At 39.3% G+C, this 10201-nt stretch overlaps 1 long non-coding RNA gene across 2 annotated transcripts; it reads right to left on the reverse strand.

Moving 5' to 3' along the window:
* Positions 1-521: 521 nt before the first annotated feature.
* LOC125691930 (uncharacterized) lies at positions 522-6717 on the reverse strand. Of its 2 annotated transcripts, XR_007376349.1 has the most exons (6): positions 6643-6717; positions 4908-4987; positions 4756-4818; positions 2590-2660; positions 1899-1992; positions 522-1311 (listed from the first exon to the last, which is right to left on the reverse strand). It is a non-coding gene; the product is annotated as an uncharacterized LOC125691930 (long non-coding RNA). The 2 variants fall into 2 exon arrangements; XR_007376348.1 differs by lacking the exon at positions 1899-1992.
* Positions 6718-10201: the final 3484 nt, after the last annotated feature.

The following is a 10201-nucleotide window of genomic DNA, read 5'->3' on the forward strand; positions in this document are numbered from 1 at the left end:
ACAATGCGGTGGGTGATAGGGTTAGTACGAAGCACCACCAGACCTCATCCTCATGTATGGTTTGGGCAAAAGCATTCCATCAAGAATGGAACTTCTGGGGGGCAGTGTGGAAACTAACGAGATTTTGTGTTGCATTCTCATCTAATGACAACCAAGTCATTGATTTGGCTAATTTGCTGGGAATTATTATGAAAATGCATTTTTTGATGGGAGAGTGAATGTGACAAGTCTTCCCTCCAGTATGGGGTCTCATGTTAATTGCTAAATGCGCTGAAGCGAGATTGTAAAAGGTGGGAACATATGCACTGTACTCCTTCTTTTGTTTTGTATGAATAAGCTGTAATACCCCCGCAAATGCAGAGAAAGCAAGAGGGGAAATCACAGCCCTTCCTGCAAAACGCAGCAGGGAGCTCTTCGCCTGCAGCTCGCCTATTGTGTGCCTCCCAAAGAGGGGCTTGTTCTGCTGAAATGCCAGGCGTCTCTGGAGCTAAGGTTATCCCCTGAGCAGAATATATAAATAAGAGATTACTTGCAAGCTCTGCGGCCAGACTTGGGGTGTAGGAAGTGTTTGTTTTTGTTTCTGTCACCAGGCAGCAGGGAACCCGTCGTCTTTGTTCTGGAGGTCATGCTGCTAGAGATGGCAAATATTGACATACATGAAGGTAGTTTTCATTTTCATGTGTTTCTTGTTACTTCTTACTGCTATGCTATTTTGCTTTTTTGTTCTCTTGTTTTCCAACTCTTTTTTCGTAATTTCCCCACTCAGGCTTTACTATCATGGATTGCAAACAGCATGACAGAAGTGCAGGGAATATTATAGTCTCATAACCTTTGTGATGACTTGCCCTGAATGAGCTGACAGCTTTAGCTTCAGCCTAATATGATACGGACAGGGGTCTGCATGCCAGAGGCATTAATTAGCAGACATGACAGGGATTTTCTTGTAGAAACTGCACTTTCTTTCTGGTCCTTTTGCAGTTGTCATTTTAGCTCGAGGTTTAGAAGTGCTGTCATCTTATATTTTCTTTTGCTGTACCTGGCTGGTGCTTAGACAAAAGAACAGTTTAGCAGGATTATAAAGCACAAAATTGAAAGGAATATGACTTAGAGACAAGAAACTTGCCCAATATACCTTCTCCCTAACTGCTCTTCTCCAGATGATTTTATTTGATGCAACTGTGATTTCTACTTATTACTCATTACACAGAATACTTGTCTTCATTATTGATCAGTTCTCAAATTCAGGAAGACTGGCATACAGCTCAGCTCACTGAGGTATGTTAGTAAAATCTGGAAGAGTCTGCAGAAAACCTGTAATATGAAATGATAAAACACAAGAATAAGCAACAGAATTTGTCCTGTTACTAATCAGCTCAAATTTGTAAAATCCTAGTGTATTTTCTGTTAATCATCGTGGATAAGCAGGAAATAACGTTTTATTTACTATTTTATTAATAACATATTTACTGAAGTAAATATTTGTAGCTATAACCCTTACAACCACATCCAATAGGAATTACTTTAACATTCAGCATTCTGCAAATACAACATTGTTTGATTAAAAATCAATTTGCAAATAAAAGTGTTGACAAAGACCTCAGAAAGTCACCTAGATCTTCACAGCAATGGCTCAGTATTTTGAGTAACTTATGTTTGATAAAGATTGCTAAGAGGAATCATATTAACCCATTAGGACAACTTACTGCCTGAGTAATTCTCATTGACATTAATTACTAGCCACCGAGGCAGAGTTTTCTATTTCACATGTTCCTTGTTACCCATTTCTGCTACGTATTTTGCTTTCCTGATGATAATGTGTATAGATAAATATTCCTTGCACTGATAATGTTCTGGGTAGACATCCACTCTTACAAATTCTCCCAAATCCTCTTGCTTACGTTCAGTATTTCTGAAGCATCATCTTGGTAGCTGTGGCATCTTTTCAAGAGTCATTTTGGAAGCGATCACATAGCAACAGTAATTTCAAGTTTACTGTGTAAAAAAGATAGGGCATTTGACTGACCTGTACCAAGATTTAGCTTCTCAGCATTCCTACAAGAATATCCAATTATCCCTTAATAACCCATGGTGGTGAGGGAGGGAAGGGAGAATGTACTTGTAATCATGTTGCAGTTATGATTCTGTCACTGTCCTTTCCCTTTCATCTGAAAATTACCCAGATTGGAAGCAAATCATTACTGAGCCAATCTTGATCACAGGAATTTGTTAATAAATAACACTCAGCACAGTTTATATTAATAATGCCTGGGTGTTAAAGGATTCTGTAGATTGCCTCCTAGGTGATTGTGTGATTAACCATTGACCTTTGTGTGTTGTTTCTGTCCCACCTGGGTGATTGAATCATCTGAACAAGGAACAGTGAGCTCTGATTATAAATTATGGGCTTTTTTATGCAAAATGTTGGCTGATAATAAGTCACTGTACAATCCATGAAAAATTCAGGATTCACAAATGCCTCATGATTAGAGTCCTCACAGAAAAATGGCAACATGCCTACCCTGAATCATTCACAATTTTAATCTATGAACATAATTGTAAATCAAGATTCTCTTTGTAAGAGGGCCTTACCCTTTTGCCAGTTGTATGGGTGTAATTTTTCTCAGTGAGAAGACCCAGCAATGGGTTTCAGAGAGATCTCCCTGGCAGGAAAAGAGATGTTGCTTTTCACATACTGAACACTGAAGGTCAATATCTTCCATCTGTAAGCAACATTCAGGGGGCAGTTCCCCGATGTCAAAGCCCATCTGATTAGACAGCATCCATATCCAATGGTGCTTGCAAGGATGGGGCTTTATACACCTGACAAAATGCTGTCTCAGCTTCCCTGACTGAAGGCACTCTACATTTACCACATCTAGCACAAACAGTAAATCTCTGTGTGATGGAAAGCAAGGCTATTACATGCCTTTAAAAGTCCTCACTATGCTGCCCTGATTTATGTAACCTTACTGCATGGCAAGGCACTTCAATAAATGCTGATCTCATCCCAGCAACCAATGGTAAAGAACATTTCTGCATTATGAGGAGAAAAGTACTACCCCTCCACCTTCAGTCCTGAGCATAAGATAATACTCCCCCTCTGCCCCAGCTCTGATGAGATGGCTACCAGTCTGACCCTTGGTGCCCTTCCTAATACCACCTCCTTAGTGGTATTAGGATAGTCCCTATCCTCAGAAAGGTGGTTTCCAGTAAACTGCTTCCAATAAACTGAATGAGGATTGTATCTTTATTGGTCTTAAAAAGACAGACATTGGCACTTATTTTCTCATTTGATGGCTTATTTCACTCCAAGCTCTCTGCAGCAGCAGTGAGGCTGAGACTCTCACCCACAGGAGGAATTCCTCTCTTTTGCTTTGGGGGAACTGGGAGGGAGAGGGAAATACTTGTCTCAGCATAAGGAGCAAGGACCCTTACTACAACCTACCAGTTTCAAGGACTTTAATCTTGTTAAACTTTAATCTGACAGACTTTTCTGGACTACATGTAACAGAGGGATGTACAAAGCAATTGCTGTGGGATTGTTCACATTTGGTAACAAGATAAATAGTTTCAGAAAAAATTTGCTTCAGTTTTCTTAATTAGAAAAGAACATATATTACTGAAAAATAGAGAAGAAAAAGGTTAGTGTAAATAGAGGTATGAAGACAAATGTAATATACAATGCATTACTAAAAATCTGTGTTTAGCACCCTATTTTTTTCAGTGATATTATAGCACTGAATTATTTATCTAACATTAATAGTATGTACATGTATATTTAATGTAGAAATCTTCATCCATTTGCAGAAGGGTTTTAAATTAGCACATGGGAGAGGCTGCTTCCTTGGGTGCTTGCATGACTTTATAGAAGCTGCCCTTCCCCAGCCAGTGAGCCCATTCTATTTTTGAACATATTTCTGAGTTTCCATGCTGTTTGACAGGTCTGACAGAAATGCTACTCATGCTTCAGGCACATAGGAATACCCTGAGTAACAAAAGAAGAATAATATCTGCATCTAGTACACCCTACAGGGCAAGTCATGGGCCTGGGGAGGAGGCAGAGACAGAGACCACACCAGGAGCTGGCTGGGCACATTACCAGTAAGCCTAAAACAGCTGTGTTCCACTACCCAGAAGTCTTTTGCTGGGCAGAAGTTACATTTATCATTTTGTGACAAGGCAATCCAGGCAACCAAACCCCTTTATGGCCACCCTCCAAAGCAGTCTGAACTTTCCAGCATCAACATCTCCCCACCCAGCTAAATTCTTGCCACATCCCAAGGTTACACACTGCAGTGTAATTTCACTGAACTGTGGGTGTAGACTCCAAGATGTTTTTTAAAATCATGGAGCTGATGGCCAAATATATTTCTTAAAATGAGGGTCCTATTAATACACCGGTCCTATTACATGTGCAACCACTTTGAAAATCACATTGACTTTTAGTTGGAGCTGGGTGTCAGATTCCCAAGGCTGGAAAGTGATTGTTTTGCTCTGCCTACAAACTACAACTTGATTATAAGCTGCTGGCTTTCTTGTTTACTTGGCATGAAAATTATGGTGTTCTACGTAGGTAATAAAAAGATCATTTCTCCACAAGGATTTAGTTTGAGTTATTCTGAGCAGCTCCCAAGTTAAAAAAAAAAAAAGATTACTACATCTTTTAACATTCTAGCAAGGGGAAGAATTGAAGAGTTACAACTAAGTATGTATAACAAAACACTTCCTAAAAAGTGCTGTACAGTAAATAATTACCATATTCCTTCAGTCAGGACTTCTCTGATACAAGTCAGGCAGGATCCATTTCTGTCAGTATTTCTGGATAGGAAGAAGCCATTCCACATAGCTCAGTTGCATGTGCAGGGAAGGTCACAGGGAAGGGTAAGCACCCTATCTTCTGACATTACCACCAATGCTTGAGTGTCACGCCAAAGCAAGAGACTTCTTGACTGTAAACTCTCCATCCAAGCTCTTCTTGAGTCTGGATCTCCAAAAGCAAAGTTTAACAAGAATATTAATAATCTTTGTGTCTTAGTTTTTACTCCTCTGAGTTGACAAGTCTGCTTCTAACTTTTCAGAGATCCAAGATATTCTTACCTAAGCCTGCAAAACTTTCATCTGAGGATCAAAAACATCCTGGTACAATAAGAATAATTAATTTACCTTGTAGGATAATATATTTTAATCCTCCTGTAAGTTAGCTCTCCTCCCAGTTTTTCACCAGGGGAAGCCTCTTAGCAATCTTGAAACTTGAGAGACTTGATCCTCTCCTGCGCTAATGCATGCATGTATTATCACTGGTTGTTTAGTCTCTCTTTAATCTATTTAAATGCATAATATAGACTTCAAACACATCACTTTATTTCCATTTCAAATTGCATATGAGTCATTAAACAGAGAGATTTGTTCACTGGTAGTTTTTAAATGTTGATAAGAGTCACAGAATTTGCTGCAGCCTTAACCACAGACAAACACCTTTTCACTTGAGTGCTAGAGGTGGACATCTCCCCAGAGAGACACTCCTTGGGTGGGTGCTCTGTTTACTTTTTTTCCCCATCCTTTTCTCTTCCACTCTATATGAAAATCCTAGAAGTTTTACTAAAATTGTTAATATTGTGTGTTTGTAGTTGCTCTTATTATAAGTCTGCAAGTGTTTCAAAGCCACATGGAGCAATATGCAAGTATTCTTATGAGAAGTTGAGATTTTCATTATTTGGCATATGCAGAAACCTTAGTAGCTTTGGACAAATACCCCTGACCAATGGATTCAGAGGAGCAGCACCAACTTGGCACCTGTATACCCACCAAGTTCAGTACATCTCTACATAACCCTTTGCTCTGTCCTCTGACCTCTCCTCAGTCTTGTTTGTCCTCAAAATTGTAAGCAGGGAATGAAAATAAATCCATGTAGAACATACAAAACATACTGTGGAAAGAGCAATGGAAATGATGATGACAAAGAAGTGGCTCAAGCAAATCTTTCTTACAAAGTATTTTAACATACTCAGCTCCATTGAAATGCTCCTTGGCAATGTCCTTCCAACAGAAAGATATGTGCTCCTCATGACACAAGTCTTGGAGCAGAGAGAATAAAAGGGGCTATCCATCCTGTCTGAAAGCAACAGCATTATCAGGATGGTTCTCCAGTCACTAAAAGCTGAAGTATGTACTCTGCTTCAACTTCTATGATTCCTCAAATGGATTTCTGAAATTCTCTTTAGAAGTTAAAATCTGTAAGAGATTACCTAATTTCTCTTTTTTCCCTAGGCTCTACAGAGAATGGACAGGAAAAAAAAATAAGTAGATTCATGTTATATTTATCAAGTGAACTGGTTAGATTTTTAATTTACATATAGTAATTAATCTATTTTGAAGAGCTAAGTAAACAGAAAAACCAAATCAGGTTGACTAACACTGAGCCACGAAGAAAATTTGTTAGGAAAGAAAATACAAGTACAGATACGAAGTTGCATTTAAATAGAGATTAAAAAGACAGTGAACAAAAACGAGGCACATAATTGAGATAGAATCTTATGGAATATTGTACAGTCAATGAATGTAAAGAAATTATAGTTATGAGGTATGCCAGAGAGCTTGGCTACACAGTTATTACACTAAAGCAGAGAAAAATAGGACACTTACCTGTACCCTGGGCTCGCTAAGTGAAAATCCAGCAGAGTGGATCTCCAGAAGAGAATCTTCCCCACTGGTAGTCAGCTCTTAAATGGATCTAGGAGAAGTGGAGCCAGGCTCCACCCCCTTCCAGCAGCACAGGTGAATTGCCTTCACCTGTGTTCCTGTGGCTGACTCATTGCTCGCCTCAGGTGATCAATTAGAGGTTCAGGCCATGATTCAGCAGTTCCCATACAAATGTTCACTAACTTACTCTGAGCATCAGTTTTATTTTTTTACCAAATCCCAGGACATATGAACAAGCACTTTGAACATTTGACAGCTCAGAGGTGGTGAATCAAGTAAGCTTCCCTTCTGGTAGATGGACCCAGAAGCTAATCAAAACTATCCTTACAATGAAAAATTTTCATTTTTAAGAGGTTTGGAAATAAAAAGTTATAGGATAATGTCGTCTTTGAATGAACTTACTTGTATTTACATTACTTATTAGCATAGTGAAACCTGTAGGATGCAGGACATATAACGACCATGTTTCAACCATCAGTTGACCCAAGAGTACTTACATCATTAATGAGTATAATAGCTGGAATTTTTCTCTTGAGAGTCATTGCCAGGAGCTGATTGATACCAATGGACAATGGGGACAAGTAACTTCTATAATTCAACCTATAAACTGTGTTCCACCCCTTAAAAGCTCTGGGGATTATGGTAAATTTGGTGAGAATTCTCTGAGTTATCCTATGAAATAATGCTATTAAATTAAATGGCAAAGAGAAGGAAAAAGAAAGATATTGAATGCATCATGGAGAGCTCAGCGGGTCCACAGCCACCCCCGTGCCACCAGACATCCCTGTGAGGCAATGCTATTACAACCAGAGCAAGTGCTATACATCATCAAGAGATCTGGACATCTTTTATACAGATGGAGCAGTTAGACTTTACTTGCACAGTCAAAATCGCAACGGATGGCTGTTTTTATTGGTAGCTCTCAGGAGAACCTTTCTAAGCTGCTTATAAAGATAGTTGCAGGAAAAAGTATTAGGGTGGAATAAGGCCATGTTATTTTTAGAGTGAATCTGCAAAAATAGTTCTTCGTGTGATAATTCTTTGTCAAAATTATCTGAATCAACACAGCACCTCTTTTAGAAATAGGAGCACTGGAGAAATTTGGTACGTAGAAACAGTAAAATAGCATTCAGAATGACATACAAATTAGCTCAGTGATGATGCTTGGTCTTCAAACCAGACTTCACTGCTCTAATAGCCAGTTGCTATTAGGCTGTAGAACAAAACCCACAAAAAGAAATTCCTCAGTACAAGTAAAAGAATACTTGCAAAACTCTGGTTTCAACTTTAGTGTTGGTTTTAATTCAGTAAACCTCAGAGATCATTGGGAGTTACAGCTGCAGCCCAGTTTTAGTAATAAAAATCTCAGCATTCTGCTTTCTTGACTTATTCCAGTTTTTCTGCTGTGGCTGCTTTAGTTCTTAATGGAGTGAAAAGAAGAAAAATTGGGTACAAATAGTGTTGATTCAGTGAATTTGGAGCTTGCTTAACGATCATTGATAGGATTTTATGGGAAACAAAAGAAGGGGGAAAAAATGTTTTTTCTGATGGAATTGGAATTTGTCTGGCTTTGCTAATAGCAGGCATCTCAGTGCCTCATGATGATCCATTCCAGTAACATGTAAGTAAGCACTGAGAGCAGATTGGTTCCACATTCAGTGAAAGAAAATAAATAAATAAATAAATTGAGCACCATTAAATCACTGCAGTGACTTACAAATGAAAAGATTTCACTTGGGTGTCAGTGGAGAAAAATTCTGTCAGTAGTTTTATCTTGGCAATGTTGGGATCATTTCAAATGCCTTTTAAACAGAAACACTGGGTTAAAGCTGATCCTGGGACATCAGGAGGAGCAGTGCCCTGGGCTGGGTTTAGGCATCTGGCCCAGCTCCTGACAGTACTGGAGAGCTCATGAGACTGTTGGTAGACTTGACAGAGACCAACTGCCAGTGTTCTTCCTCCCTTCAGACCAAGAAACAGAGAAGGGCCAGGGAACACATCAGTGTCAAACAGATCTCCAAGTCTTCAAACTCAGAAAGACAAAAGTTACTGGAGATGCCAAGTGTTTATTCCATCTTGGCAAGAGCAGATCCAAGACTGCGAATAGGAGGAGAACATTTCTCAGTTTTAATCTTTAGGTTCATCTGAAAGAAAATTGAGAGAGAAACCTCTGTGATCATGCTCCTCTGCAGCCTTTCTGGGTTCTGCTGATACAAAGCAAGACTTACAAAGCATCAGATTTAGAGTCATAAATGAAAGGACAGCAATGGGTTGCCTACAAACTGTTTTGACTAGAAAACCCAGCAACGCGTTTTTCCCTGAGTCAATTCAAGATAGAGCTCATGGGATTTCCTTCTTGATGAAGCGATACTGTAGGGAAGTAGGTAAAATGAAAGCAATTTAAGACTGGCGGACATGACATATTATATTGTTTGACTGGAGTAAGGACGTCTGGTTGAATATAATTTCTGCATTGGAATTATATATATACTGAATTGCTGGCACGATAATGCTTCCCTGTCAAACTCTGAAATTTAAAAAGCTAATTTTCAGCTTTTTTTTGTTTTCCTTTCCTCACACCTAATCAGTAGAATCTAGGACTTTCAAAAGGCAAGTATATTTAGCAGTCTGGTGGTATGACTGCAGTTTGTGGCAACATTCTGAGCTATCTTTAAGCTCACTCTCTTGGGTGCAACACAGTACACATGTTGAAGCAGGCAGCCTGTCCAATTATTATGAAGCCCATTCTGAATCTTGTGTTACCATGGGGAATCAATAGCACCCAGTTTGCTGCTTAAATCCAGGTGGAATACATGATAGCAGCAATTAGACATCCAGAGAGCATCATGGGTGTCTCCTGAGCCACGCTCCTGGCATGCAGCCAAAACCTATCATTTGCGGCAGCAGTGGAGAGTGACTGGATTCTCCTGAAATTTAAGTTAAATCCATGAGAACAGTGTTCGTTTTTTCTTGGATAGCTCAGTTTTGAGCTATAAGTATACATTAAATCCTCACTGGAAGAAAAGTGAGTCGTATAAGAGTTAGCATGATCTTTCTCAACTTAGGTCTCTCTTCATTGACGATCGTTCAAGCAATTGTTTTTAATGTAGATGGACTTGGGAAAAACTAATGAAACTGGAACAAACAGGAAGAGAGAGACAGCAAACATCTTCCAGAGCCAAAAGTACCAGTAACACTCATCCCCCCCTCCTGCAAGGTCACCTCACCTTTGCAATTTACTGAAAGTAAATGATTGAAGCAAACTCTTTCAGTTTTGTTAATCTACATTTTTATTTTTGTTGTTTTCCCCAGGGAGAAAATTCCTCCTGACTTTCACCATGTGAAAACCAGCGAGCCAAATCCACTGCTGGAGTACACAGTAGGAAGATCACCGGAGTGAGGGGCTTTGTGTGCTGACAGGGATGAAAGCTCATGAAAGCAAACCAGGGATGCTAGTATGCAATTACTTTCACACTGCAGTGGAAAGTCTCAGACATGATGT

This window comes from Lagopus muta, chromosome 4 (assembly GCF_023343835.1).
Source record: "Lagopus muta isolate bLagMut1 chromosome 4, bLagMut1 primary, whole genome shotgun sequence".
In the NCBI taxonomy this organism is placed as follows: domain Eukaryota; kingdom Metazoa; phylum Chordata; class Aves; order Galliformes; family Phasianidae; genus Lagopus; species Lagopus muta.